The following is a 27,752-nucleotide window of genomic DNA, read 5'->3' as shown; positions in this document are numbered from 1 at the left end:
AGATAGGCCAAAAGAAGCCCAAGATAGAAAAATGACTAGGGATGTTTACCTTAGAGTAGTAGACTTTGAGCTTCATAGAAGCTGAGCTATTGTTCTATGATTTCAATGTACTTATAGCTCTCACTACTTTCTCTGAGCATGATAATCCTGAATTCCCTGGGATACTCAGTGAGAACTAAATATGTTTCATTTTCCACTCTTGCTTCCTAGCCTAAAATATATGTTAGAACTTGATTGTGGTGATTATTTCAAAATGTGTACCTGTGTCAAAACATGAAATTATACTCCTTAAATATATACAATTTTTACTGTGTAATTATACCTCAATAAACCTGAAAAATTTATTACTATTTTATCTCATTATTCTTCCAGCAGTCAATAAATTTTAAAAGAAGAAAAAATAATTCTTTCTTGTTTTAAAGTATACTGCCTTATATATGTAATAATTTTCTCCTCTGGAAAGAAATTTCCCCAAACCAGGAATTTCCCCAAATTTAAACAAAGTAATGACAGTTTTAATGTTTTAATATGCAAAATACTACAATAAACAAAATGCATTTTTTTATTTGTGTTTAATATCTGAGCCATTTCATTATACTACAGATTGTTCAAACTTGCACTGTCTTTGCTACAGTTTTATTTAACAATTTTGAGATCTTTTCAACTCTATAAAATGTGCCTCAGGAATAGCTTTTCATCAGCTTAGTAATGATCCCTGTATTTTCCAACTCTTCATTTTTATGCTATTTTTTCTGTGTATATTTTTAAGACAAAGTGGTTCAATAAATTTCATTATATTGTCATATAAAACTAAGACAAGACCTCTGCTTATCTAATGCTCTTGAAAATTGATTTAAGTCAAGGACTGGAACTCAGAATGGTGCCACAGTTTTGAACAGTATTTTCAAAGATTTCTTCAAGGTGAGAGGGTGAGAGTGTATAGCAGTACAGTGAGTAGCATGTTGGAGTGAAAGCAAATGAGATTATATTATCACAGCTGAATGATAGTAGAATGATATCTATTACAATCCATTTATTGTGAAGAACTGACTACTTTGCGGTCTTTACACATTACTCTGGTAAGCGGTTTTAGCCCTGTGGCTCGATGGACAGAGAAAATAATTGGCAAGGAAGACACCATTTTCTCATTCTTAAAGAAGAAATCCTGTTCCCAAACAAGAACTGACTTCTGTTTCTCTTCTTCTATTGACCATTATGAAAACATCACATTGGAAAAAATTGGTGCCATCACCAGATCTGATTACAAACATAAGAGTTGTTCTCTTCATTCCATGAATATGTAGACTTGTAATTAGTATTGATCAGTTTCCAGGGACATGATAAAATTGTGCTTTCCAGTCTTTTTGGAAGCTAAATATGGCCGTGTGTCTTGCTGTGGCAAATGAATATTTATGAAAGTAGTTATGTCACTTCTACGAAGAAGCTTTAAGAGCAAGCAAGTGACTTACCATGTCCACCCTTTCTGTGTAAGTGATATCGAAGCATTTATCAAGATGAAAGACCCCTGAAAACTCATTTTGGACACAGTAATTTAAATGAGGGCTGCTTATTATAGCAGCATGTGTTAGTATATCTGAATAGAAGCATAACATAAATCCAGATAGCATTATGCTTCTCTTTTCAAAATTGAAGATATAATACCTTGGGAGACAATTCTTCATCATGTCTCATGTTTTGCATGTTTCTGAGCAGAGGCCCTGATGCTTCTTTGGTCTAGCCTGTCTTTTCAAGGTTATTTGTATAGAATAGGCTTGGAAGACAGAAATAGTTCTCCCTTTGGGCAAAAGGGCAGATCTGCTACATAACCCACTGCAAAATAATCAGGTTCCCTGACACTGCAATAAATCAGTTATGAAGCAAAAACATTGCATGTGCGGTATCAAGTAGACACCTCTGTGTTGTTCTTGTCGGACTTGGAGAAAAATTGGGACCATTCCAAACATGACACTCATAAGCTTATGGTGCTCTAATAAAGTTACTGTCTCTGTAAGTTCTGCCTCTTCTTCCAGTAATCATGGCTAACTTGTTAGTGCAGAAGTAATCTAAAATCTCAGATCCTTCAGTTTGTTGACATGATCTTGGAAGATTTCAAAAAATCTTCCAATCTTGAGAATATAAAAAAAAATCCAATTTCATCATGTTAATACAAGATAAAAGATGACAAGAACAAATTTGAAATAGGAGGTAGTTTTGTACAAAGAAGTTAGCATATAATTCTCATAAAGCTTAAAAGTCTTCAAGTATATAGCAGAATGCATTACACATAGCAGGTGTTCAGTGAATATATGGCTTGAATTAAGTGACTCAATTTTATTACTTTAAATTAAAAATAGAATTTTAGTCTTATTGAACAATTTATGATTGCATATAATTCTTGTTTTGGATTTGTAGAAATGACAGCAAATCATAATGTTTTAGTCCATGAACCATATTACAATTATTATTTGCCTAATAATGGTAACAGAAAAAGCCTACAGTAAAAAAATATATATATATGTATTTATATATTTATATCAACTTTACTATGCTGATTTATACATCTCTAAATCTTTTAGCATGTGGCACATTGATAAATTGATTATTAATGATTAAAATAATTATGATTATTAAAACATATGGAAAACTATCAGAGTGAAAGAATGGCTTCAAGTTAATGTCCAAAAATTTAATGAGTATAAATAGTAATAAAAAATTAATAAAGATGGTTGCATTAGTAAAGGTGGAATTTATAAAACCCTTTTAAAAATTGCAGAAATCTTTGCATATATTATACCACATATTATTCACATCAAACCTGTGAATTATAATCAGTGCTATAGTACCTATCAGAAAGTATAGAAATAAAGGCTCTGCTACTCAAAAAATAATTTTATAGTTTAGGTGCAGTGGCTTATGCCTGTAATCCCAGCACTTTGGGTGACTGAGGCAGGAGGTTTGCTTGCGCCAAGGATTTCAAGACCAGTCTGGGCAACAGAGAGAAGCCATATCTCTAAATAAAATTTTCAAAAAGAAAAAAGTAATAATTAGCAGTATACTAATTGCTCAGGACTTCCTAAGTCATAGCCCACTGATCTTTATGCTATGCATTAATTTCTGCGTATCTATGAGATTTGTCACACAGATGCCTTGTATAATTGCACCACTATCATTAATGAGTCTATGAAATATCACCTTAGATCAAGATGATCCACAATTAAATTCTGAATAATTGAATAATGTTTTCTTTACCAACAACATTAAAATGGGTTTCAAAACAAATAAAATGCTACTATATTCATGAAGAATGTTCACCGTTCATACACTCAATTACCTTATATTTAATAATTGGAACTCTTTGTTCCTGGGGGTGGTGGAGAGGACATAAAACAAAGTAGAGCATTTCACAATATTCCCAAGATTATTGGTTATTGAAAACAAATGTTTCAAACTGCTCACTTTGTTGGGCAGTTTTGATCAACAGAGAAGCTTATTGGTGACAAAAATATGTTTTAGGTTTAATATGAATGGAAAAACTCATATAATTTCAATACTTTTCAAAACACAAGCAACCCACCAAAGGACAAATGTGAAACATATGCAAGCAAAATAGACTATGTGAGTTGCATGAGACAATCTTTTCAACACTAAATTCAACTTAAATATCATCTTCCTCTTCAAAAAATGAAGGGTAGAAAATGTCCATGCAATATAATGCATAGTCTCTGCATTATTTCTCAACTCAGTGCACCTAAGCCTCTATATGCGTAACTGGTTTCCAATTTAGCAACATAATGAAATTCATAGAATTTACATCTCATTTATTTTGAAACTTTGCCCATAAATGATTTTCTATACAAAGATGCAAATCCCCCCAGAGTTTAATGCAGAGATTGAGATTATTGTAAGAATTTTGCTATCAGATATAGTTTTTTCTGTTGTTATTTTGCATGCTAAAAGAAACCCAGTCATGTCATGTAGATAAAGCTAGTAGCTATTTTCATTTTATTTCAAAAGTTAGAACATTTCAAAGATAATTTACGTGAATTAGCAAATGTTATGAGGCTTAGTTATCCTGTAGAGTGACTGAGGTGTTATCAAAGACATTTTTGGTTTTTATTGGCTTTAGTATTTTCCTTCTGTGCTTTCTTGTAGGAAGCAACTTTAACCCTATTTGCTTGTCAGCTTTAGAGGCTATTCATATATCTGTAAGTAAAGATGAAAGTCAATACATTTAATAGTATTCTTGGCCTTTATAATTTGAAAATGGTAGGGCTGCACTGAGATGGAGATTGCAGAATTGCTGAATTATTAAGACTAAATTGAACATTCAAGCTAAAAGTATCATTATTCCAAATCGTAATTATTTTTGTTTTCAGTCAAGCTACAACCTCACAATAACCAACCTACCTTCCTTCCTTCCTTCCTTCCTTCCTTCCTTCCTTCCTTCCTTCCTTCCTTCCTTCCATTTTACAAGTTAGAACAACATATATTATTAGTGTCCCATGCAAATTTAATATAAATTTTGAAGTTTTATTACTTACACAAATAGTGGTATATTTCAATGATTTTATCCTTGGAGTTTGAGGAAGAATGGACTTGTAAAACGACAGGGGAATGACATTCACTTTCAGGGCTTATCTGGAAATGTTGAACACTCAAAGCCATGATAGAAGTAGGAGGCAGAGAGATTCTAGGCAAACAGGGGCGGGTCCCCAGTGAAAACCCACCTTCAAGCCAAAGTAACATGAAACCCACAGCCCAAAGTGAGAACTTCTATTCCTGTTTGCCCACTCTCTCCTGATTGGTTTTTTCTGAAGACACCAGACTTTATCAGTACAGAGGAGAGATGGCTTGACTTCAGAGGAGACGTGGCTAGCGGAAAAGAGATGGCTTGAATTTGGGGAATAGATAGCCAGACATAGGGGAGAAGACCACCTGACTTCCAGAAAGACTACGTGCCCTTCCTGTCCCCTTTCTAGCTTCCCTCTCTGCTTAGAGCCATTTCCACTGCTCAGTAAAATTATCTGCCTTCACCATCCTTCAAGTGTCCTTGTGACTTCATTCTCCTTTGATGCCAGACAAGAGCGTGGTACCCACTGAGTGCAGGTACCCAAAAAGGCTGTCACACTGTCCCTTTGCCCTCTCCAGTGTAGGGCAGTTGCCCCACGTGATGAGGTAAGGAGCCAACTGAGCTGTTAACACATAGCCATCAACAGACAGAGGAGCTAAGAGAAGACTGTAACACTCCTTCTGGGGTTCCAGTGTCACAGGCATCCTCACCTGGTGCTGCCATGGGCCCTGCATGGAGCTTGCTCCCATCAGTGCCCAGAGTGGCTGGCTGGATACTGCACTCCCTCACTCATACCTGGTCCGGCCGTGGGCCCTGCACAGAACTTGCTCCCACCAGTGCCCGGACCAGCTGGCTGGGTACTGCCCTCGCTTGCTCATGTGCTCCCTCCTGCAAGGAGTTGAGTGCGGTGGGCTGAGTAAACATTCCCCCTTGTCACGAGTCTGACAAAGGAGCCGAGAAAAATCCTGCATTAGCAATATTTGAAAAAATAAAAAAGAAAAGAAAAAAAAAAAAAACCTTATAAAGCAAAGAGCTTTTATCTATGCCTTTTCCTATACTGTTTTACATGCATTGTGACTTCCTGATGATCAATTTTACTGATTTCTATTTTATTTTCAGCCACTGGAAAATTACTCATTATGCCATTGGCTACATTGCCCAAGTGCTCGCTGATATTCACTTACCCTTTTCACTACTACTGGACAGTGACCTACACATTCTTAAGGATTTGTATCATGCATCATTTCATGTGAAGTTCTGTCCAACTGACATCATTCCTGTATCATTTAAAAGTAATCTATGTCAACAACTAAAACTACATCATTTTTTTCAAATTCTATAGCTGCATATTGACCCGTCCACATATATACATGTAACGTATCACAGATAACTCACCCACACTCTCATATATACATTGTCTCTATTAGACTTCTATTCTTTCACACATAATAGAAAGTGTAAGGAATAGCGACTACTCACAGATGACGGTGTTTTTTTTTTTATCAAATAATAAGACATTTGGGCATTGCGAGTTTGGAGCAGATGCATCAGCTCAAACATACAAATGCCAGGGTTTTCCAGTTTCTCTTGCCATTTTATTCACTGTCAGTCCCAAGATGGCCACTGAGCAAGGTCAGTAAAGCAAAAGCAAAACTTTCTGAGAAATACATTATTTCTGCTGACATCTCCTTTGTCATAAAAATGTGTCATGTGTCATTGCTGAGGATATGGAAAGTTTACCTCTTACAAAAAGTTTCTGATAAAAGTTATTCAGGTGTGTGGACCATAAGAACAAAACAAACAGTTCTTTCTCTCTACCCATCCCCCTTCCAACAAACACAGGAAAAGACAGCAAAACAAAATCACCACCATCACAAAACATGGTATCTATCAGAGAGAGGTGGGAAAACAGCAGCTCTCATCCAAAGAAAAGAAACGTCATGATGACAGCTAATTAGCAGGATCGAGGTGAAGCAGTCTAATTCAGATAAGGAGGAAATGAATCCATTGAAAGATGTCTTTAAGAAAAATAGAACAAAATATTTTATTATTTTTTTTTGAAAAAAAAACCCGACAAGAGAAGAAACAATGTTCTAATTAGACAGAAAGATAGAAAGACAATTAAGAACAGAAGGTGAACAAGAAGCTGGGAAATTCAGTTAGTGTAAGCTAAAGCATCATGCAATTTTGTGCAATTCAAAAATGTAACACAAAGATTTTTTTTTCTAAAAAAACAAAGCTCAGCTGAACCTATGCTGTTCAGGACTCACAGAAAAATAGTAAGAATCAATATATTCCCAAAATACATCTACAGATTATTTTATCTTATATAATTCTTTTAAATATTTTAACAAACATTTATTTATTTTTTATTTTGAGACAGGGTCTTGCTCTCTCACCCAGTCTGGAATGTAGTGGCACTATTGTGGCTCACTACAGCCTCAACCTCCAGGGCTGAAGCAATCCTCCCATCTCAGCCTCCCAAGTATCTGGTACTACAGGTGTGTGCCACCATGCAAAGCTAAATTTTTTCTTTTGTATTATACTTTAAGTTCTAGGGCACATGTGCACAACGTGCAGGTTTGTTACATATGTATACATGTGCCATGTTGGTGTGCTGCACCCATCAACTCATCAGCACCCATCAACTAGTCATTTACATCAGTTGTAACTCCCAATGCCATCCCTCCCTCCTCCCCCCTCCCCATAATAGGCCCCAGTGTGTGATGTTCCCCTTCTCATGTCCAAGTGATCTCATTGTTCAATTCCCACCTATGAGTGAGAACATGTGGTGTTTGGTTTTCTGTTCTTGTGAAAGTTTGCTGAGAATGATGGTTTCCAGCTGCATCCATGTCCCTACAAAGGACACAAACTCATCCTTTTTATGGCTGCATAGTATTCCATGGTGTATATGTGCCACATTTTCTTAATCCAGTCTGTCATTGATGGACATTTGGGCTGATTCCAAGTCTTTGCTATTGTGAATAGTGCTGTAATAAACACACGTGTGCATGTATCTTTATAGCAGCATGATTTATAATCCTTTGGATATATACCCAGTAATGCGATGGCTGGGCTATATGGTATTTCTAGTTCTAGATCCTTGAGGAATCGCCATACTGTTTTCCACAATGGTTGAACTAGTTTACAATCCCACCAACAGTGTAAAAGTGTTCCTATTTCTTTTTTAATTTTTAGAGAGAGAGGGCTGTCTCGCTATGTTGCCCAGGCTGGTCTCAAACACCTGGCTTAAAGCCATCCTCTCCCCTCTGCCTCCCAAAGTGCTTGAAGTACAGACATGAGCTATGCCTGGCTTGTTTTTTATTTATTTTTTTTTTTTCATTTGACCACTTTTAGAAGGAAGCTATTTTTCTGGAGGCTATTGTTTCTAAAAATAAAATTCCCTTATCTGTGAGTTGCATTTGTGCAGTCATTTTACAAAATGACTTCGATTATATAAAGTTCCTTTTGAAATCAGCACAAACAGATGTTGCAATATGGATTAACTATGTAAGTTAAATGAGCAAATATCCTTTACCATGACATTTGACATGTTGGTACATACACAAAACAAATTACTGGAAGCATAGATCAGTGCAAAAAGGTCTTTAGAGGATTGCTTGTCATAATAAAATATGTAAAACATTTGCACTGATTATTATTATAATATGGATAAATAATATGCATATTTGTATATCAGTAACTACTACTACAGTAGTGAAAATCAGTTCACTGACCACTACACTTATCAACATAGATGAATTTTCACGTAATTTAAGCCCAAATGGAAGTCACAGTAGAATAGACACAACATATGTCAATACATAAAACAAAGCAATAGTAATATGCTCTTTATGGAGACACAGAGTCATGAAAACCATCACAAAACTAAAGGAAAAAAAAAATAGAATTCAGCATAGTAATTATGTCAGCAGAAAAAAAGAGGATAGAAAATTGTATAGATAGTTTTTAGTGCATTGCTTCAAAACAATAGGAAATAGTTCATAATCCTATTTGACTCAGCAGAAAATAAAAAAAAAAAGACATCTATTTATTTTAGGGTGAGGATGTCTCAAATCCCAATTAAGGGATTGTCTTTAGAGTCTCTCTTAATGGTATTTAAGTACACACACATACACACACACAAGGACATATACCCCATATTATACACATACACACATATATTACATTTAAATAAAATTTATTTTCAATAAATGATGTGATGCATGGATTTAACATAAGTTTATGCAAATAATTCATAAATTATCTTGGAACAACTTATCAAATAACCATATAAAATTATATTTTCCGAATGCTAAAAATCATATTTATGGATTATTCAGGGTTATATTAGCATCAGTTTACTTGTTGACTATTATCCATTTCCTAGTCCTTGAAATCCTGTAGCTTTATATTTTGTATTAAAAGCTATATTTGCAACTATGAATTGCTGTATTTTTTTTTTTCAATTTTTTTAAAGGTTGTCTTGCCTATTTTAAAGAAATAGCCCATTGTTGTTTTATTGTTATTTGTTGCTGTTGTTGTTGCTTTTGTATTTGTTTTTGGCAGGGATTTAATTCAGTTGAACTTGAGATATAATTTATCAAGATTAAAAAATGAAAACTTTTGTTGGCAGACATTTTAAGTCTTGTGCCAGACATATTAAAATGATGTCAGGCCGCCATATCTAATTTCCCCTGCTCTTAACTGAAGCCCCTCTTACAATATGGTAAATTAGTTTGCTTCAAAGAATGATGCTTACCAGTTACATTTGGTATAATGTCATTGTTAGAGCAGGAAAGGGAGAAAAAACGGATGGAGGCGGCTCTACAGCAACACAGCTTTATTGAACAAACACCTGCCCAGGGGAGCACCAAATAGCACCAGAGCCCGCCTCCACTTACGGACTGGGATAAGTCCGGGTGGGAGAGATCTGGGCTTGCTGTGAAATGGGGTGGGCAGTGTGGTTAGCTCTTGCTAAGTGAGGAATTTCCTGAGATCAGGCGGTTAGGCTTAGGACTTGCCGGGCAGGAGGTTTCTCACGACCTGAGCTCTAGTGGAATTTTCCACTCTGACCAGGGTTGGCAAAATGGTGGGGATTTACAAAATGGTGCAGCTTGGGCTAACAGGCATCATATCCTCAGACCAGATAGTGAAATATCTGTTTAATGCAGCATGAAATAATATGTTCAAATAAGAGCTATTATTATTGTATATAAAAATTCTACTAAATTTATCTATGATATGAACAGGCGTTCACAAAGAATATTGACCAATAAGGAGAAGAGCTAGGGTGAAATTTATAATAATCATGGTAATAGGAATAACATTTTGTGAATGTATTATCTTCTAGGTCCTTGCAGTTTCTTTCACCACTATAATTATCCTCATAACAATTGTATGAATGCAAAACTATTAGGCTTCCGCTTGATATATGGGAAATACAAAACTTAAACCATATAATTTGTCAAGGTTTTGGGGCAATATTTAAAAGCATGGCCCCCATGGTGAATGTTTTGTATCAAGTCCTACTATTCTTTAATTTGATTCAATAGTCATGTAACTCCAATAGTGTTTTATATCTCCCGGGGGCTCACCTTCCTTCTAGATGAAACCGAGTGAATAAAAGTTTCTTCCAAACAGCTTATTGTGGGTCTAAATAGTATAATGGCTGTCGAATTTTAGCTCCATGACTCATATTAAAAAAGCACTTAGTAAATGTAAAACTCCATATGGCCTTAAGTATGATAAACTTTTTCCTCTTATGTTTTTCATTTTTGTCCCTATCGTGTGAACAAATGTACTCAGTGGTTTCTCCCAGTTTCAATGTGACATTTTATCTTACCTCTTTTTACTGATTATATCATTTGACATTCTTTTCTGAATTTTCATTCTTATATTCTAACATTAAATCTCCCTTTATTCTTTCTGTCTTATTATCTTCTCATATCTTATTTCATGCAATTCAGATATTAATTCTAAGAAGCTTTTAAAGTAAAGGTTTTCCAAAACTTAATTCCTATAATTGTGGCTTATTTATTTTTAAGTAAGTTCTCTCTTTGCATTTAAATGCCTCTTTCTACTTAATTGAATGATTACAGTGCAATCCAACACTTGTGTTTCCCAGTAAACAAGATGTTCCGTAACACCCTTCACATTCTATATCAATGCAATTATTAGTCAATTCTCAGTTTTTAAGCTCAATATCTACTTGATCAGCCAAATTCCAGCCAATTTTCTGGTATCTAGGTTCAATCGGGATTACTTTAATAATTTTCATTATAATGTTACCTGTTCATATGTAATTCAAAATGAAGTTAAAGTCCACTGTGTGGCATATATTGAATGTGTTAGGCAAAGAGAGAGATGAGACTAAGCTACTTCATTGTATATGCAAGTTTATTCTCTTTTATATGTTACAAACTTTGTTAGGAAGCATTATATCACTTTTTAAGTTTAGGATGCAGTGCAACTATCAATTACCTTGGATTGTATATAATCTATATGTAACATAATGTTATTTTAATCACAATACAAAGTCTTATATTAGAAAGAATAAATGTCATTAGAAACAATTCACATTAACTTAATCTTTTCAAATATATTTTAAAAACCTTGATCTGGTTTTCTTTCTATCTATACTTGGTTTCCAGACTGTACTTAACCAAAATCAAATTTTTAAATATCATAATGAAGGAGATTTAGATTTAAAAATAAAAATGGCTCACATGAATGTGACATGTCAGCATTTTCATGACAAACCCTCACATGTTAGAACTAAGCTAATTTTAACCCCGGGCTCTTGTTTTTGGCGTAGTATACTTTTATATGTGTATATGTATGTATATATCAGTATACATAATGATGTTTTTTGTTGAAATATTTATGTAACAATTACTTAGAGCCTACTATGTGATATGAATTGTACAAAGTATTTAGAAAAACAGATGGATAACACATAGCTCCTCCAGAAGTCATAGCCTGATACAGAAAACAAATTTGAAAAAATAAACTATAATATATTAAAGTAGGATGTTGCAAAAGAAGCACATAGTGCAATAGTATAAAGAAGACAAAAATTAATAATGTTTTGAAAAAGAGAAGGGATTTCACAGGCTGCAGAAGGTGATATCAAATTATGAGAATAATTTTATAGCTCAATTGGTGTTTTCTAGTATAAATAACAAGGAGGGGCGAGCTGGTAATTTAATTATTCCTTAGGCAATCAAGAATGGATTCTGATCATTTTCTCCTACTTAATTAATTAATTAATTAAACTCAGTTTTGGACTGCTCACATTTGTTGTCCAGAAGGTGGAAATTTTGGCTTTTTGTTTATGTCTATACAATAATACAATAATAGCTTTTAAAATAAAACAAAAAGCAATTTATAGGTAAATCTGATTTTGTTTTCACATGGTTCCAAACAAGTTGCAGAATGGTTTTCACTGAATTAATGAATCATTTTTAAATGTAGTGAATATAGGAACAAATAAATTCAACAGTATGTTTAAAATATTGTTTAATCAGAATGCATCTTTTCATTTATTATAAACATGTATAAGAGGTTCCAGGATTTGAGGACTAATCAAGGAAAAAGATATGACCACGTGTGCAGTAGCACACACAAGCTTTATGGGACAGTGGTTTGACAAGTTGATTTGCAGGGGCAGTCCCTCACAGCTGGAGTCTCTTCAGAGGATATGGCATGGGGGCAAATACTCAAAAGAGGAGTTGAGTGAGCAGACTCCAAGGTGGAGAAGATTAGAGAGGAGGCTTACAGGTTTAAGTGATGTCACTCAGTAGCATGGTGGGGAGTCAGGGTCAGAGGAGCAATGGTATTGTCAGAAGGGCAATAACAGCTTGGAATCTTTATATAGTCCAGAACTTATTTATTCCCATCATATTTTGGTTGAGGTTACATAAGGTATTCAAAACAAGCAGTGTTTAAATGGCTAAAAGTCTTCTTTTTGGTCTGCTTTTAAAGCACCTTAATGTATAAAATGTTGAATTTGGCAGTGGTGGGTTACAGATCTCAGCCTGCAATGAAGAAATAAGTATCCCAAGGCCATAAAAAGGCAATTTTGCCTCACTTACTTATCAGAATGCAAAACAAAATAATATTGAAATAACTGGAAATATCAGTTAAAGTTGGCAAAATAATGGGGCAAATTAACATCATACTACTGTTAAATGTAAATCTCAGAGATTTGCAGCTTCTAGTAATAAATTCAGTTAACCACTGCTTTGAAAAAATCACATTAAGATAATAAATGTTCAATTAACATTACAATCTTAATGTATAGATTAAGTTTCACAAAGACATTTCAGAATATATTTTGTCAAATCTTTGTATTCAGTGAAAACATCTGGTATTAATAGTACAAAAAATGTATATTTGATTTCTGTTATCAACTTATAAATAGGTATAGGTCATATCCATTTTCTTACAATAGAGCTACTATTATGAAAGCATTCATATATTAGATGTAAAAAAATTATGTTTTGACAACAAATTAAAGTACATAATCAACCTCTAATGCATCAGAGCCAAGACAAAATAATTTCTTAATCCATGTATTATATTTTAAAACATAAATGGAAATCTCCCCATTTTATCTTTTTATACAATCATTTAAATATCTCTAATTTGAACATTTTGACAGTAAATGTTTGTAGCAAATTACTCTCAATGAAATTGAGAAGGTACTGATTTAAATCATCCCAAACAACTGTCCTTTAGGCAGGAGAAGAAAGATAAAGAATAAGGGAAATGAGTTTCAGTCCACTGCAATTATTTATCTATTTTTTATTGAGTGAGGGTCCATTTGAAAATAAATCCCCTATATATTCCACTTCCTATAATAAATAATATTCATTAATATGTATCACATCATCCCATTTTTCAGAAATAAGTCTGAATCTGTGTTTCTATCGCTATGAGAAAAATTCTCATTAAAAAATTTCTTCAGGCTGGGCATGGTGGCATATGCCTATAATCCCAGCACTTTGGGAGGTCAAGGTAGGAGGATTGCTTGAGCCCTGGAATTCAAGACCAGCCTGGGCAGCATAGCAAGAACCCATCTCAATTTAAAACAAAAAGTTCTTTATGTGGCTTTATTTCAAATCACTCCTCTGGTTGTCTCAACATCCAGATAGTTTAGATTTCTGTACTCTTAAGTCTTATTATGTTTGAGCTATGTCTATGGTCATCATTAACACATTCTATGCAAGACTGCTTAGATCTGTGAAAACTAGCAGATGTAGTTGATAGGACTGGATATGACTGCCCACTTGACGGTTTACTGAGAAAACAAAACAAAACAAAACAACAGGTCCACCCTCCTGTTAGGAACCACAAGTGTCTGCCTCCTACCCATTTTTAGCTCCTGAAACTTTAGGCTTTCACATCCTATATCATAAGAAAACTATTGTCCATGATTGCATACATAACAAATTAATTCTTCCTGAGTGTTGGGATAAATAATGTTTATATGCCCGGTCTCTCACTTTCTGCTGCGCTAACCCTCCCTGTGGATGGTATAAGGACCAGAATTGAGGTTTGAACACAGGGACCCAAAGATGGAAGATGCCCCAACTCAATGACACATATTTTCTCTGTTGGAAAGACGAAATAATTTGTACCTGGTAATTACTGTATCATACAAATTAGTCTCTAAGTAATTGTGAGTTTTATTTATATTCTTGAATTGAGGACAAATGGGGCCAGAAAAAAGTGTGTGCAAAGAGAGGCCATGTTAGAACCTTATAAATGAGGAGTACCTCATGTTAAGATGTCAGGTCTTTCCAGAATGATCTACTGATTCACCATGAAACAACTCAAACCCTCAGCAGGGCTCTTAATAATAACTGACAATGTAGTTCTATAATTTATATAGAACTGAAAAGACTAAACAATATAATTAAAAATAATAAAATATAAGAACTAATACTAATTGATTTTGATGCAGAATAATCTAGAAATAATCACACATATATAAGGTCAATTAATTTTTTAAGAAGCAGTCAAGAACTTTAATGGAAAATAAATTTTTTCAATAAATGATAGTGGCAGACTGGGAAATATAGTGAGACCCTATCGCTACAAAAATTAATTTAAAAAAACAGCTGGGTATGGTGGTGCATGCCTGAAGTCCCAGCTACTTGGGAGGCTAAAGAGGGAAGATTACTTTAGTCCAGGAATTCAAAGTTCTACTGAGCTATGATCATGCCTCCGCACTACAGCCTGGGAGTCAGAGAAAGACCCATCTCATAAACAGATAAATAAATAAATAAATAGTAATGGAACAAACCACATATAAAAAATGAAAAGAAAATGCATCTCAATTCTTACTTTACAACAAAAGCAAAAGATCAATTGGAGATAGACCTAACCATAAGATCTAAACCATAAGGCTTCTAAAAAAGACACTATTTATGATGTTAAATTGTCAAATGTATCTCATAAAAAAACACAATACTCACTAAGCATAAGGAAAAAAGTTTATTAATCAGACATAATGAAAGTAAAAGATCTTCTCTTTTTCAAAAGATAGCTTTTACAATCTGAATATTTTAGAAATTTAGAAACATTTCTCCCACAACTGACAGTGGGAGAAATAATTCCAAATATTTATAGTTGATAAAGTTCTTTTAAATATATATATAAAGAAAGCCTCTAACTCAATGATAAAGACAAATGATTTCACCAAAAATGGGACAAAAGGCTTGAACAGGCACTTCACAACAGAAGATAATATTTGAAAAGTGCTCAATATCAATAGTCATTAGATACATAGATATTAAATTCACTGTGTGATATCACATACCTAGTAGAATTGATCAAATGAAATACCTGAAATCCTGAATATTCACCAGGATGTAGAGTAACCAGGATTCCTACCTTTTGTTTATGGGAATTAATGGTGAAATCATTTTGAAAAATGCCCTGGCTATTTCTAATAAATTAAAACATGCCCCATCTTATGACCCAGGAATCCATTTACTCATCCACTATTCATGTATACTTTGGACTAGACAAAAGTGTCTAGAAAAATTCTTGTACATGATGATTCACAGCAGGCACTAGTCATAATAGCTAAAAATAGGAAGCAGCCTAAATATCTAGCAGTAAAATAAATATACAAAATGCAATACAAAGAGGAACATATTACTTATATACAGAACAAAATGGATGAATCTCAAAAATATTTTATGCTGGATGAAGGAAGCTTTGAATGAGAGGACATATTGCATGATTTCCATGAAGTTCTAGAATGAACAAAATTAATCTATGATGATAGAAATCAGATTAATATTTTCTTCTAGTAGACACTATGATTGGTCAAAAAGGGGCACCAAGATAACCTTCTGGGTACACAAAATTATTCTATAACCTGGTCAGACTATGGGTTAAATAGGTGTACATGTTGTTAAAATTCTTCAAACTATCTAATGCAGCTCTGTGCCTTTCAATGTAATTAGATTATAAAAGGGTCATATTTCAATAACTTTAGTATATAAAAAGCAAACCACAAGCAAAATGATTTTGAATGAATTTCTAAAAGACATGCAAAGTGTACAAAAAATGCATATATCATATACATTAGCATCAATTCAAAACAATGCACAATATAGAATGAACTGCAATGAATTCACAGTTTCAGGAGTGTTTTACTACTTGGACATTTTCATAATAACTATTGTGTTCTGCTTTTAGTGGATATTATTGCTAATTTTTATGGCATACACTAAATGCCAGAGACAGATATACTGGTGTACTTTTCTTTTACAATGTTTTCTTCAACTTTTCAATTGCAGATATTACACACATATTTACTGAAAAGTTAATATAGTATTTTTAGAAGTTGGAAATGAATCTGGAATCGAGTTTCATGTTGTGTTGAAAGTAGGTTACTAGTGTTGTCTTCAGTAATTTATTTGTAAGTCTGTGACAAATCTGTCTTTTTTGGTAGTCTATGCTATTAGTCTCCCAAAACGTTGGGAGTCACTGAAGCTTGCCCCCATTCCTGATTTCTCCGAACCATTTACTTTTTGTGTACAGCTTTTCATCTGTTACACATGCATTAGGCTCAGAATAACTTTTACTTAATATTGTATTATATATTTCTTCATCAATACAAAGGCAGTTATACAATTCAAACCAATGCAAATATTAAAATCTTTTAATATATCACTGATGTTTTCACTTAATATTAAGTGTAACAATATGGATTATAGTATGGAGGGCTTAATCTGTGCCAGAAACACTTCCATGTCCTTTACATGTGTTATTTCACTAAATACTCTTAGCAAGCACTTGAGGGTGATTCCCCTTTAGGACTGAGAAGCCCAAAGAGATTAAAACAGTTTACCCAAGTCACGCAGCTAGAAGTGACAAATTTAAAATGCAGGCTCACGCAGTGGGACTCCAGGACCCATCAACTATTCATTTGTATCCCATCATCTCCATAACTGCTTATGCTTTCCAAATATTTAAATCAATACAGTATAATATTGTATTTTCAAAGGAAATGAAATTAAAGCACACCTGGCACCTTATCTAGGCATTAGCAGTACAAGTAAAGGAAATCAAGCCTGTAGTCTAGGTGAAATATTAAGCAGTTCAGAATTGGGGGAAATAAATCAAAACATAACAAAACTGTGTCTTTCTTCTGACATCATGCCCAGGCATAGGCTCCAGAATTCTATCACAAATTTTATTTGTTAAGCAGATCAAAAATGAGGGTGGGGGCATCACAAAATTCATTTAAACAATTAAGGATAAGATAGTATCTTGCAAGGATGACATCTGTGTTATGTAGAGGAGACAAAGACAGATACTTCAATGGCACTGCATTTTCCAAGGCTGTGCAAATATGTGAATTTGGGGTTCAGGAAAAAGTCACTAACTTAAAATCAAAATAAGTTAATGTCCTCCCCTTCCTAGAAAATAGAAATCTTTAATTTCAATATGTACATACTTTTGCTTCTTTGTAACTTTTATTTTAGGGTCAGAGACATGGGCAGGTTTATTATATAGGTAAACTACATGCCACAGGCATTTGGTGTACAGATTATTTTGTCACCAGGATAATAAGTATAGTACCTGATAGGTAGTTTTTTTATTCTGTTCCCCCTCCAACCCTCTACCTTCCACCTTCAGGTAGGCCTCAGTATCCGTTCTTCCTTTCCTTGTGTCCATCTGTACTCAATGTTTCGTTCTCACTTGTAAATGAGAATATGCGGTATTTTTATGCTGTTCCTGTATTAGTTCCTCAGAATAATGTCCTCAAGCTCCATCCACGTTGCGCAAAGAACATAATCTTGTTCTTTCTTATGGCTGCATAGTATCCCATGATGTATACGCAACACGTACCTGTTTGCATGCTTTGTAAATGGGGTAACTTATCCCCATCTAACTCACCTCACTTGAGGCTGCATGTTTTTAATTTATTTTAAAAAATTATGTGATTAGAGCATTTTAACTTTCTGTATATACATTTCAGTTCCATGACTTCTGGAGTCACTCTTCCTCCAAGAGTATACTTGGAAGCTACCATTCTATTAAAGTAAATTTCCACGTGACAATTTTATTAATGTTGCTATTTACACATTAAATGCTTTATGAATGAAAAAACAAACTTGCCTTCCTGTGGTAATGCTCACTAGGCCATTAAATGTTATAATTTTGAAGGACTAAATTTAGTAATGTTTTACTGACTGTTGTAATCTTCGTTGGTTAGGATTATTGGGCTGTGCTTTTCTTGTTTGTTGTAATACTCTTGTCTGGGTTTGGTATGACAGAAATTCTATCCTCATATGATGATTTAGAAAATTTTTCCTCTTAGTTCTCTTTTATGAAAGGGCTAGTAACACTGGCATTATTTCTTTTTAATATGTTCACATTTTCACTAGTGAAAGATTAGGTCTAACATTTTCATAGGAAGGTTTTGCATTATTGTTTTAATATCTTCTTAATGATATGGGTAATTCAGATTTTCCATTTCTTATTGTTTTCAGTTCTGGTAATTGATAACTTTCAAAGGATTTGTTGATTTTAGCCAAAAATTTTAAGCAAATGGCATAATGCTATTTATAATATACTCCGTTATGCTCTTTTAAAGATATTTTCTCATTTTAAACATCAATGCTATTAATTTTAATTTTTATTTTCTTTTCAAGGTAAAGTCTCTCTCTGTTGCCAAGACTGGAGTGCAGTGGCGTAAACACAGCTAACTGCAGCCTCAACCCCCTGAGACTCAAGTGATCCCCCACCTCAGCATCCTCAATAGGTGGGACTGCAGGAACACACCATCATGCCTGGACAATTTTTGTACTTTTTGTAGAGTTGAGGTTTCTTCATGTTGCCCAGGCTGGTCTAATGCTGGAAGTTGCGATGTTGAAATCCTCACTTTGGTTGTGTGGCCGTGAAAGATTCCAGAGGTCTAGAAGTACTGGTTTTATGAATCTGTGTGCTTCAATGTGGGGTGCATATATATTTAAGAGAGTAAAGTCTTCTTGTTGAATTGAAGTTTTTACCATTAAGTAATGCCCTTTTTTGTCCCTTTATGCTGTTGTTTGTTTAAAGTCTGTTTTATCTGATATAAGAATAAACCACTCCTTGTCTGTTTAGTTTTCTGTTTCTAGGATACATATTTAACCCTTCACTTTGAGCCTATAGATACCATAACATGTGAAATGGGTCTCTTGCAGACAACAGCTGGATAGATCTCAATTTTTTTTTGTACAACTTCCAACTCTGTACATTTTAAATGAGGCATTTAGACCATTTACATTAAAGGTTAATATTGACATGTGAAGTTTTGAGCCTATCATTACATTGTTAGCTGGATGCCTTGTACTTTCTATTTTGTGGTTGCTTTCTAGGGTCTGTTGGCGATTTACTTAAGTGTGTTTTTGTGGTAGTAGGTATCTTTCTTTCATTTCCTTGTTTAGAACTTCCTTAAGAATTTCTTGTAAGGCAGTCCTAATGGTAACAAATTCCCTTAGTGCTTGCCTGTCTAGAAAAGATTTCATTTCTTCTTTACTCAAGAAGCATAGTTTGGCATGCTATGAAATTCTTGGTTGAATTATTTGTCCAGAAGATGCTGAAAATAGGCCCCAATCTCTCCTGGCTTATAAGGTCTCTGCTTAGAAATGTGCTGTTAGCATGATTAGAGTTCCTTTTTATGTGATCCAACTTTTTTCTCTAGCTGCTTTTAAGAATATGTGTGTGTGTGTGTGTGTGTGTGTGTGTGTGTGTGTGTGTGTGTATATATATATATATATATTTTTTTTTTTTTTTTTTTTTTTTTTTGCCAGAGTCTTGCTCTGTTGCCCAGGATAGAGTGCAGTGGTGAGACCTCAGCTCACTGCAACCTCCACCTCTGGGTTCAAGTAATTCTTGTGTCTCAGCCTTCCAGATAGCTGGGGCTACAGGTGCCCGCCACCACGCCTGACTAATTTTTGTATTTTTAGTAGAGATGGTGTTTCATCATGTTGGCTGGGCTGTTCTCAAATTCCTGGCCTCAAATGCCTGCCTCAGCCTCCCAAAGTGCTGGGATTACAGATGTGAGCCACCACAGCAGGCCAAATTTTTTTTTAGTGTTGACTTTGGACAGTCTGATGACTATATATCTTGGTGATGTTCGCTTTGCAAAGTATCTCACAGGCATGCTCCGGATTTCTTGTAACTGGATGTCTACCTCTCTAATGACATTTGGGAAATTTTCTTGACTACTTTACAGGTTGTTGAGTTTTTCTCCTTCTCTTCTAAGAATGCCAGTAATTAATAGGTTGAGTTGCTTTACAAATTTCCATATTTCTTGAAGACTTTATTTTTTTAAGAAGGATCATGATCCTGAAACATTTATTTAAAAAATTGTAACAAGAGATAAAACATGTCCTTACCGTTATGATCCTGAAGACAGAACACAATCAAATCAATGACTACTAAGAGGAAGAAGTGGTCCAGTCAAGGCAAAAGCAGACCAGCCAAGAGCGAAGCTCATGCAACAATTTTTGGGGATACTCAAGGCATTTTGCTAGTTAACTTTATGGGGAGCAAAAGAACATAACATCTATTTATTGTTAGAGTATTTCGAGAAAGTTGGTCAAAGCTGTAGCAGAAAAATGCCTGGGAAAGTGTCACTAGAGTCCTTCACCATGCTAATGCTTCTGCTCATTACTCTCATCAAACAAGGGCAATTTTACAAGAGTTTTGATGGGAAATCATTAGGCATTCACCTTATATTTCTAATTTGGTTTCTCCTGACTTCTTTTCATTTTTTTAAATCTTAAAATACTCTTAAGGAGGACTTTTTTTTCTTTGGGAATGGACTAAATGACTCACATCATCACTTAGAAAAATGTTTTACACTTGATAAAGCTTATGTTGAGAAAGAAAGTTTATATTTTATATTTTTATATTTTAACCTCATTTTCCATGAGTTTTATGAAGTCCTCTTATATGTGTAATTGGAGATCCTAGATTTAGAAAGATGATAAAACAATGCAGGAAAAATATTTAATGGCCAGTGATTTTTCTAAAATTGATGAATGTCAACAGACTACATAATCAAGAATCTCAGCAAACCCAAGGGGAATAAAGAAAAACAAATAAAAGCAACCATATAACAATACGCATTCAACTAAAAAATAAAAACATCTAGACATTATCTTTTTATAGCTGAAAAAGGAAACTTGGAGACATCCCAAGGGAAAGGGGAACATTGTATCCTAAGGAGCAAAGGTAAGAACTACAGTGCATTTTTTTTGTCAACAAAGGCACAAACCAGAAGATGATGGAATAACTTTTTTAAAGTTTTGAAATAAAAAGTCTGTAAGTTAAGGATTTTATAGCCAGTAAATTTTTTTAAAAAAAGTAAAATAAACACTTTACTTAGAGAATCAAACCTGACAGAATTTATTTTCAGCAGACATGCACTACAAGAAATGTTAAAAGAATTTCTTCAGAAAGAATAGTATAATGCCAGATAAAGATTTCTGTCTATATAAACAAAAGTTATCAGAAATGGTAAAAATTTGGCTAAATTTAAAAGTCATTTATGTCTAAAGCATAAAGTTTAAAGTCTAAGCATAAAGCATAAAGTGTTGAGTTTTTTATTATATAGAAGTAAAATGAATGACATCAATAACATAAATAATATGTAAAAGAAATTTAAAATATATATTGTATATACTATATTTTAAGTGGTGTATATTATATACTATATTTTAAATGGTTGATATGCTTTGGCAGTGCCCCTACTCAAATCTCGATTTGAATTTTATCTCCCAGAATTCTAATTTGTTGTGGGAGGGACCCGGGGGGAGGCGAATGAATCATGGGGGCCAGTCTTTCCCATGCTATTCTCATGATATTGAATAAGTCTCATGAGATCTGATGGGTTTATCAGGGGTTTCCACTTTTGCTTCTTCCCCATTTTCTCTTGCCACCATCATGTAAGATATGTCTTTCGTCTCTTGCCTTGATTCTGAGTCTTCCCCAGCCATGTGGAACTGTAAGTCCAATTAAACCTTATTTTTCCCCCAGTCTCAGGTATGTCTTTATCAGCAGCATGAAAAAGGACTAATACAGTGGTGTATAATTTAAGACTGTGATACTGCAGACTATGACAAAGAATAAATGGGACAAAAAGAAAGCAACTAATATGCCAGCAGCAAACAAGTTTAATTCAAAATTAAAATCACAGTACCATTTACATTATCACTCCCAAAATAAAATACTTACATACACATCTAACAAAATATATACAATAGTTACATGGAAAGCACTAAAATACCATGGTGAAAGCATTCTAAGAAGAATAAAGTAATATTCCATGTTTATGGACAGGAAGACTCAATAATTTCAAGAAGTTTATTCTTTCCAACATGATGTATAGATTCAGAGCAATCCCAATACAAATCTCTGCAAACGATAATATGAATATTGAAAACCTGATTCTTAATGTTATTTGGGGAGGCAAAGGATCTAGAACGCCCAACATGATATGGAAAGGGAAGAACAAAATCAGAATGCTGACATTACATGACGTCAAGACTTACTATAAAACTACAGTAATTAAGAACAGACCAATAGTTCAATGGAGTACTATGGAGAGTCTTGAAATATAATCACACAAATATAGTCAATTGATGTTTGACAAAAGAGCAAAGGCAATAATATGGAGAAAATATAGCCTGTTCATCAGAAGGTGCTAGAAAAATTGGACTTTCACACACACACAAATAAATCTAGACATAGACCTTATCACCCTTCACAAAAATTAACTCAAAATAAAATATAAACCTAAGTGTAAAATGCAAAGCTATAAAAGCGTGAGAAGATAACAAAGAAGAAAATCTAGACGACCTTGAGTTTGTCAATGACTTCTTAGCTGAAACACCGAAGGCAGGATCCATGAAGAAAATAATTGATAAGCTGAACTTAATTAAATTAAAAACTTTTGATCTGATATTTTCAAGACAATGAGAAAACAAACCGTATAAATTGGAGACCTCTTCACTCCATGTTCAGGCAGATTTCCAGGCACATACTCACCTGGATCAGCAGCCTGAACCACTCCACCTTTCTTGTTCACAGACCATGGTGTAGTGGGGCATATTTTCCAGGCATTTGGTGTCCCTCTCACTGAAATTAGTAGCCTGAGTTGCCCCACCCTTCCAGTGCAGAGATCTGGTTGCAGAGGGGCCCTCTCTGTTCAGTGTCCAGGTAGATGTCCAGGTCTTTGGAGCACCCACTTGCCTGGGTCAGCAGCTTGAGTCACCCACTCTTCTTGTGCAGAGACCATGATCAAGTGGAGCCCTCTCTCTCCACACCTAGAAATATCTCCAGGCAGTAGGAGCACTCATTTGTCTGGGCCAAAAGCTTGGGCCAATCCATCTTTCTTGAGCACAGATTGTGGTGCAGGGTGTTCTTCTCTGCCCCACACCTGGGCAAATCTCCAGGAATTCACAGAACCTACTCACTTGGATCAGCAGTCTAAGTTAGCTCACCCTTCCTGTGTGGAAACCATGGTAATATAGAGCCCTCTCTGCCCTGTGTCCAGGCATATCTACAGGCATCTGGAGCACCCACTTACTTGGAATTGTAGTTTAGCCCAACCTCCTCCTCATGCAGAGAACGCGGGGCTGAGATGGTTTCCCAGCTTCATGCCTAGGTACGTTTCTGGGTGCTTGGTGGTTGTCCATTGAATTCTCCCTCAGTGCTGAAGCTTGTGCCTCCTATGGGGAAACATATAGATGGGCCTGCCTAAACTGACCCTGGCCATCTTGGCACCCAAAGAGGCTGAGCAGAAAGCTCAGGCCGCTGTGCACTCCATGGATCAACCCATTTCCTGAGGCAACAGAGAGCTTCTGCCAGCAAACAAGGAGGTAGCATATATCTAGCCACTTTGGATATAGCTTTTTTTTTTTTTTTTTTTTTTTTTTTTTTTTTTTTTTTTTTTTTTTTTTTTAACCCAGAAGTGCCATCTACCAGCTTGTAGCTCAAATCGCACAGCTCAATATGAAATATGCTAAAAGAAGTGAATAGGGAATTAGAATCAAAACCAAAAGTTCCTACCCAACATTCTCTAAAGTCCTACACAATATGGTGAAAGAACGAGAGAAAGACAAAGAAAAAAGTAATAACATAGGCAAAGAAAGAAAAAGAAAAAACATTCTACCTGTGAAAATAATTACATTAGAATTGTCAGTGTCTCTGGATGAAAACAAACCAGGGCAAGAATTCAGGCACCATGAATAATCTGATTACACTAACATCATCGAAGGATCACATTAGCTCTCTAAATAGTCTCTAACCAAAATGGAAATTCAGAAATGGCAGTTAAAAAAATTCAGTGTATGGACTGCAAGGAAGGTGACAAGACGTAAGATAAGGTTAAACATCAACACAACTGGGTGCGGTGGCTCACGCCTGTAATCCCAGCGCTTTGGGAGGCCAAGGCAGGCGGATCACAAGGTCAGGAAATAGAGACCATCCTGGCTAACACGGTGAAACTCTACTAAAAATACAAAAATTTCCCGGGCGTGGTGGTGGGTGCCTGTAGTCCCAGCTGCTCAGGAGGCTGAGGCAGGAGAATAGCATGAACCTGAGAGGCGGGGCTTGCAGTGAGCGGAGATCGCGCCACTGCACTCCAGCCTGAGCGACAGAGCGAGACTCATGAACAATGAGATCACTTGGACTCGGGAAGGGGAACATCACACCCTGGGGCCTATCATGGGGAGGGGGGAGGAGGGAGGGATTGCATTGGGGAGTTATACATGATATAAATGATGAATTGATGGGTGCTGACGAATTGATGGGTGCAGCACACCAACATGGCATAAGTATACATGTGTAACAAACCTGCACGTTATGCACATGTACCCTAGAACTTAAAGTATAATTAAAAAAAAAAAAAAAAAATCGACACAAACGAATTTGTAAAGCTACCCAAGAAATGAAGAAAGAGATAAGCATCTTTAAAAGAAATCAATCAGAGCTTCTGGAATTGAAAAACGCACTGAAGAAAATTCAAAATATATTATAAATACAAAATACAGTACAAAACAAATTGCAATAACTTTATCAGTATACTGTATCAAGCAGAAGAAACAATTTTAGAGCTCAAGGCATGTTTTTCAAACTGACCTAGTTAGACAAAAATAAATAAAAAATTTGATCTTATTTTTCCTTCAATTTTGGCAGAATTCATGCTGCTCTGGTAGGGCCTCTTTTTAAACTGGTGTCTTATCCTTCTTAATGCCTCAAACTAGATCTTGTTCAGGCATGTTGCAACAAATTATTATAAACTTGTTTGGTGTAAAATAATATTCAAATCCACACATAGTTTTTCAAAATACACACCATCTATAAATTTTTGAAGACCCCTTAGATGTTACACCGTTGATACTTTTATATCTTGGATTATGTACATAATTTTTCAAATTTTTGTCTTTGTTTCTGTTTTGACAATGTATTTTACCTGTCTTCAAGTTCACAAATTGTATTCTCAACTCTACCTGGTCTGCTCATTTATTTTTTAAGGAATTATTTTATCTGAGATTTATTTATTTTTTAGTATTTACGTTTGGCTCCTTTTATATATATAAATGAGAAGGAAACATATTGGATACCTCATTGAATCATAGCTAAGCAGAGTCTGACTCCATAGACAATCAAAACTAGGTGCTTTCTAGAAATCTACTTAGCATAAACAAGTGGAAGTTCTTATCAGAGTTATTTTTAGGATGGATCAATTTCTACCCTCTTCACCTTATGTTGTTGTGATTACTATTAAGGTTGCAAGTACATACACTTAGGTTGGCTTTGCCTGAGTCGTGTGCTCACTTTTGCTAGTTCCTAGGTCTTACCACATATTTATGGAAAGTTTGACAAAATAGAAAGTGAAAAAAAAGTGTGACTATGTCAATAAAATTTGAGGTTCTTTATAGGAAGAGATTTCCTGGCAAATTTTTTTCTCTAATCTCTTCCAGATAAAATGTTTCTTATTCTTTATAGTCTATTTAACTACTAAGTTTTCTATTTAAGTATCTCGGGTCTATGCTATCAAATTAATTTATTTATTTCCTTCTATTCTCCAGGAAGATCCTCTATATAAGTGTGCCACAGCAAACGTCACATTGTATTATAATTACTTACTTTTATCTAAACTTCATCATTACTAGATTTCGCAGTTTCAGAATTAAGTCCTCTCCCATTTTATTCAGTTAACTTTGAAATGCAAAGCCTAATTGAATGAATAACTAACTGAATGAATAACTTATTGAATGTATTACAGGAAGGACATGAATTTTTCTTGGACTGAAGCAAATGCAGAGCCGCACATCTCGGAAGGAAAGTTACGCATTGTGCATACACACATGCTTTCTCGGATTACTGTGGACATTTCGTTTACTGTTTGGAAGATTAAATAAGTATCTTAAAGAGCTACAAGCAGTATTTAATATCTAATTTACAGTAAAATACAGGCGTATTCCTCCTGAGTTTTAATTTACATAGCTATTCTAAGGTCATACTGTTCATTGTCCCTTCAAGATGAAAATAATTGGTCCTAATTTGGAAAATGGCTTATAATAATGAAATCAATGCTAGTTTCAGTGTAACTTTCAAGCATTACAGAATGAGAATACCCTAATCTTTAAACAAAAATAAGGCAATCATGTGGCTTTGCATTTCAAAGAGAGTGACATGGCTGGCAAATTCACCAACATATATGTGGGTCTAAAATAGATTAAAAAATACTTGTCATGTCTCCTACCTGTATAAAAACTTGTTAATTCCATAGGGAATAAACTTTTATTCAAAACTAAACTGCAATTTTAAAATGAAAACTTTAAAGCTCTCTCTGATTCCAAATGGACTAAGGATGCTAAAGATTAAATTATCATTTCAAAAGCACACAACACAAAGGATAAGAGCACTTTAGGACTACAATCCAAGCTGCATAGTGAAAGCAGGACCAAAGCAGCTTTTCTGTAGCATAAACTTTCCTTTCAGAGTCCACGGAGACGTCTCTTAATTTCTCTTGTACATTGTATACATTGTATGGTGTTTCTTCCGTGTCTTTGTCTGTGTCTTTGCTTCTCACCTTTACTAGGGTAACTTTACTTTCTTTGTTTCTTTTTTATATTTATCTATTTATATTTTGAGAGTGAGAGAGAGAGAAAGCCAGCGTCTTGAACTGTGTTAGATCTTCGGACATGTTTACATAATACAATAGAAAAATACCCATGACTTATTTTTTGTCTTTGTTAAGAACTTTTAAGTGCTTAAATCTCCATCTTTTCTCTAATGTCTTAAATTCTTGATTTAAAAATAAACATCAAAATGAATTAAAGATGCAACAGAGTGAGATAGAAACCAGCATGATCTTTTTTGTAAACATGGTAGTATTTTATCTCTCCAAACAAAGTAGAAGAAATAAATACAGAACCAAAAGCTAGATTCATTTTTTTGATTCTCTTTAATGAAATAATTAAATTAATTTCTGTTACTATGTGTCCCCTTGACATATAAGGTGCTATGCTAGTATTTGGCTTGGGTAATTGAAAAATTCAGGTGTGAGTTTCATCACTGAGGTAGGCTTAATTTTGATTTTACTTAATTGGGGGGGATGGCAGTAAAAGATTTATTATCAAGGATTTATTCT

The sequence above is a fragment of the Rhinopithecus roxellana genome, chromosome 2, assembly GCF_007565055.1.
Source record: "Rhinopithecus roxellana isolate Shanxi Qingling chromosome 2, ASM756505v1, whole genome shotgun sequence".
Taxonomy (NCBI): Eukaryota; Metazoa; Chordata; class Mammalia; order Primates; family Cercopithecidae; genus Rhinopithecus; species Rhinopithecus roxellana.
Note: the sequence above shows the minus strand (reverse complement) of the source record.